Source organism: Ictidomys tridecemlineatus, unplaced genomic scaffold, assembly GCF_052094955.1.
Source record: "Ictidomys tridecemlineatus isolate mIctTri1 unplaced genomic scaffold, mIctTri1.hap1 Scaffold_197, whole genome shotgun sequence".
Taxonomy (NCBI): Eukaryota; Metazoa; Chordata; class Mammalia; order Rodentia; family Sciuridae; genus Ictidomys; species Ictidomys tridecemlineatus.
Genome location: NW_027521692.1, coordinates 191414 through 196410, shown reverse-complemented (window position 1 = coordinate 196410; position 4997 = coordinate 191414). Strand labels below are relative to the sequence as shown.

Sequence of the window (4997 nt, the reverse complement as noted above, 5' to 3'; positions counted from 1 at the left end):
ACTAGATTTCAAACTATATTACAGAGCAATAGTGACAAAAACAGCATGGTACTTGTACCAAAGCAGACGGGTGGACCAGTGGTATAGAATAGAGGACACAGAGACTAATCCACAAAGTTACAACTATCTTATATTTGATAAAGGGGCTAAAAGCATGCAATGGAGTAAGGATAGCATCTTCAACAAATGGTGTTGGGAAAACTGGAAATCCATATGCAACAAAATGAAACTGAATCTCTTTCTCTCGCCATGCACAAAAGTTAACTCAAAATGAATCAAGGAGCTTGATATCAAATCAGAGACTCTGTGTCTGATAGAAGAAAAAGTTGGCTCCGATCTACATATTGTAGGGTCGGGCTCCAAATTCCTTAATAGGACACCCATAGCACAAGAGTTAATAACAAGAATCAACAAATGAGACTTACTTAAACTAAAAAGTTTTTTCTCAGCAAGAGAAACAATAAGAGAGGTAAATAGGGAGCCTACATCCTGGGAACAAATTTTTACTCCTCACAGTTCAGATAAAGCCCTAATATCCAGAGTATACAAAGAACTCAAAAAATTAGACAATAAGATAACAAATAACCCAATCAACAAATGGGCCCAGGACCTGAACAGACACTCCTCAGAGGAGAATATACAATCAATCAACAAGTACATGAAAAAATGCTCACCACCTCTAGCAGTCAGAGAAATGCAAATCAAAACCACCCTAAGATACCATCTCACTCCAGTATGATTGGCAGCCATTATGAAGTCAAACAACAACAAGTGCTGGCGAGGATGTGGAAAAAAGGGTACACTTGTATATTGCTGGTGGGACTGAAAATTGGTGCGGCCAATTTGGAAAGCAGTATGGAGATTCCTGGGAAAGCTGGGAATGGAACCACCGTTTGACCCTGCTATTGCCCTTCTCAGACTATTCCCTGAAGACCTTAAAAGAGCATGCTACAGGGATACTGCCACATCGATGTTCATAGCAGCACAATTCACAATAGCTAGACTGTGGAACCAACCCAGATGCCCTTCAATAGATGAATGGATAAAAAAAATGTGGCATTTATACACCATGGAATATTATGCAGCACTTAAAAATGACAAAATCATGGAATTTGCAGGGAAATGGATGGCACTAGAGCAGATTATGCTTAGTGAAGCTAGCCAATCCCTAAAAAACAAATACCAAATGTCTTCTTTGATATAATGATAGCAACTATGAACAGAGCAAGGAGGAAGAACAGAAAGAAAAGATTAACATTAAACAGAGACATGAGATGGGAGGGAAAGGGCGAGAAAAGGTAAATTGCATGGAAATGAAGGGAGTCCCTTATTGGTATACAAAATTACATATAAGAGGTTGTGAGGGGAATGGGAAAATAAACAAGGAGAGAAATGAATTACAGTAGATGGGGTAAAGAGAGAAGATGTGAGGGAAGGGGAGGGGGGATAGTAGGGGATAGGAAAAGTAGTATAATACAACAATTACTAATAGGGCATTATGTAAAATTGTGGATGTGTAACCGACATGATTCTGCAATCTGCATTTGGGGTAAAAATTGGGAGTTCATAACCCACTTCAATCTAATGTATGAAATATGATATGGCAAGAGCTTTGTAATGTTGTGATCAACCAATAAAAAATAAATGTAAAATGCAAATAAGATAAAAATAAAAAAAAGAAAGAAAAATAAAATAAAATAGAGACCTAAAAAAAAAAACAATGTTATGGGTAAACTTAAAAAAAAAGAAAAATAAGTCATTAAACCAGCTTTAAAAAGAAAGAAAGAAAGAAAGAAAGAAAGAAAGAAAGAAAGAAAGAAAGAAAGAAAGAAAGAAAGAAAGAAAGAAGTGTATCATGATAGATTTCTCCTTTAGAAATAATTCAAATGACCTTCCTAGAAAGAGTCAGCAGGTCTGGGGATATAGCATGCAGAAGGCCTTGGAGGTTAAAGCCCAATACTGCAAGAAAAGAAAAGGGAGGGAAGGGAGAAATAAAGAAAGAAGGGAGGGAAGAAGGGAGGAAGTAAAGAAGGAAGAAAAAGAAAAAATGAAGAAAGGAGGGAGGAAGGAAGGAAGGAAGAAAAAAGGGAGAGAACAAAATCAGGGAAAGCAATGGGTCATTAAAGCAAAAGGGCAAGCAGTACAAATATAAATATATGAAATAAAATCTGTTGAGACAGTTTAGAGAGCTTTAGAATTTGCATGACATCAAACTGAATGGTATTATTACTGTATAGAAACTTAAGAAGCTCCACCTTGGCCTGGCCTAAACCAAACTCAGGGGTGGGAGGCATAGAGAGGACTCCTGTCTGGCTGGAGTGGAAGTGACCTGAACCCGTGACACTTCAGGATGCACTGGTTAGGGAAGGAATGGGCCAAGACTCCCCTGATGGGCACTTGAGCACCACAAGGCTCCTGGGAGTCCTTCCCCCCAGCTCCCCACCTTCACAACCCCCCCTTGCAGGCATTCTCAGTGGTCTGTTCCGTTGCCTGGTGCAGGTTTGAGTTCCTCACCAAACACCTGAGTGTTCACAGCCTATGTTGGCCTGCCTGGGCAGGCTGTGGTTGTGGTTGCAAGAGCCAAAGCCAACTTAGCTTGATGGAGGCACCAAGGACTGCCCTACAGCCATATTAGCGGGTGGTCCTGGAAGAAGTAGGCAGGGTTTGGGCAGCATTGTCTGAAGACATGAAGCCAGGCCCTAATCCTTATGATGTTCCTTGGGAGTTGGTGATGTGTAGAGCTATTGGATGTTTTGCTCTTCTTTTGTTTTTGTGGAGAAGTTTTCAGTGTGTTAGAAGCAGGCTTTATGTGGGAAGAGAAAAACAGCTGGCTTTAAAACTTTCTAGAAGAATTGAAGAAAAATGTGAACTACTAGAGAAAGTTGGCCTTGTTCAAAAAGAGCTTGAAGGCTTAGAGTCAACTTTAAAGGGCAGCAATTCTGAGAAGGGTCTAAGAGACGTCCCAAATTTGGAGGCAACCTATGAAAAGCTGCATAGGTCCAAACCGAGCCATGGGGATGAAAGACTCTTTCTAGAAAAAGAGCTAAAAGAACAAAAGGCCAAACATTGTAAACAGGATGAAATCATGGCAGATATACCGAGAAGGATAAAGTCCTTTGAAGGTGAATCAGAATCAGTAGATCACAAATAGCTGAAACTAAAACAAACTTGAGACTGTTTCAAATGAGTGAGGAAGAACTTCAGCTGGCAATGAAGGAAGCCTTGGATGAACGTTCCCAGCTTCAGCAAAGTCAGAAACCCATCTTACAAGGAGACGCTGAAGCATGGAGGGAACAAGGACGTGTCCAATGTAAAGAGAGCACCACATTGGAAGACTCTCAATTCCATGCAAAACAAGTTCAAACTGATAAAGAAAATCACATGGAGTCTCTTACTGAAGGCTTGCTGAAGATGAAAGATAGGTCTTCTCCAACCAAGGAAGCCCAAACAGACATTGGGAACTTGGAATGGGGAATGACGAGTGAATCAGGAATTGGTGCTCACTTGGATGATGAGCCCAAAGGAGCTTTGAAGAAACTGGTTGATGGTGCTAAGCTAAAGGCCTCCTTAGAAACATTAGAAGGACAAAGATATCAAACTGTGCTTTATTATCTGAAGTAGAGAAAACAAAGGAAGACCTCAGAGAACAGATTAGAAGTCTGAAGACTGAACAGGCAACCTTGTTATCAGAAAATACATGGCTTGAAGGTGAGAATGAGAACCTTCAGCAGAAATTTAAAGTCATGATGGAATGCTATCAAGAAAATATGATGAAACTCCATGGGAACTCAGAGTAGAGGAAAATTACCGGGTGGGGCAAGAGGAGAAACTTTCCAAGGTCAAAGAAGAGATGGGCCATACAAGAGAAGAGCTGGAGACCTACAGAAAGCAAGCCAAATATCTTAAAGAAGAATTGGAGAGAACCATTCAATCCTGTCAGGGGAAGATTATTTACTGTGAGAAAAAAGCACATGAGAGTGAGTTGGCGGCTTGGATTGCTGAAAGAAACCTCCATTATTTCATGAAACAAAACGCTCACAACAGACAAAAGTTAACTGAAAGGGAGCTTCAATTTGAACTTGTAGAGGAAGATCCCTGTGCACTTGGTGTTTCAAATGCAGCATTGGGCAGAAAGCATTCCCCCAATGGTCCCTCACCATTGGGTCCTCCTTGGCAAGGTGGATGTTATTCGAATTATGGTAGACCATCGCGACCAGCAGAACTCAGAGGTTCTAATCTGCCTTCTTTGGATAAAGAGGATGGGCCTATGTCTTCAGAAAGTCAATCCAGTAGAAAGGAGACCAAAATCAATCTTGATGATTCCAATGTCCCCGATTCATCTCTCCCTGCTGAAAACCAAGCAACTGGCTCTGGCTCATTGTTGGCACCTTTTCCTCCAGTCAGAGGTGAATTGTTTCCTGTGGACCCGAGGAGTCAGTTCATGAGGAGAGAACCATTTTCCCCTCCACCTCCTCCAGTTCATGAGAAGAGGACCATTTTCCCCTCTGCCTCCTCCAGGAAACAGGTATGGGGCACCTCCCGGCCTACCACCCCCTCCATTTTTTGCAATGCCAGATGTCTATGAATGGAGGTATTTTCCTCATGACCTTACCCCAAGAGCTGGATTTCCTCCCCCCACCCCTGTATTCTGAAAGTAGAAGTGAGTGCCCTTAAGGCTTCATTCCACCTTCAGGTGAGCCTGCTACTGAACATCAACAAGAAACCTGATATTTTTGATCTCTCTTCAAAAGTAATTTGACTTACCTCTCATTTTTAGTTTTTAAGTAATTGCTTTTACTTAAGTAAGTGATTATACTTTTGCTCTGACTGAAGCTAAATAAAACTATAATTCTTAGGATAGTATTTTGGAAATAAAGATGGTTTAAATATGATATTATGAGTAAATTATTTCCATTCTATTTTACTCTAAAGATTACAGCATTGAATTTGATTGATCCACTATTCTATAAACAACAATGGGATTTTCATGTATGTCA

General features: G+C 40.6%; 1 pseudogene; it reads left to right on the top strand.

Annotated features, from left to right (window-relative positions):
- Positions 1-2686: 2686 nt before the first annotated feature.
- Positions 2687-4728, top strand: LOC144372946 (melanoma inhibitory activity protein 2 pseudogene; annotated as a pseudogene).
- The last annotated feature ends 269 nt before the right edge of the window (positions 4729-4997 follow it).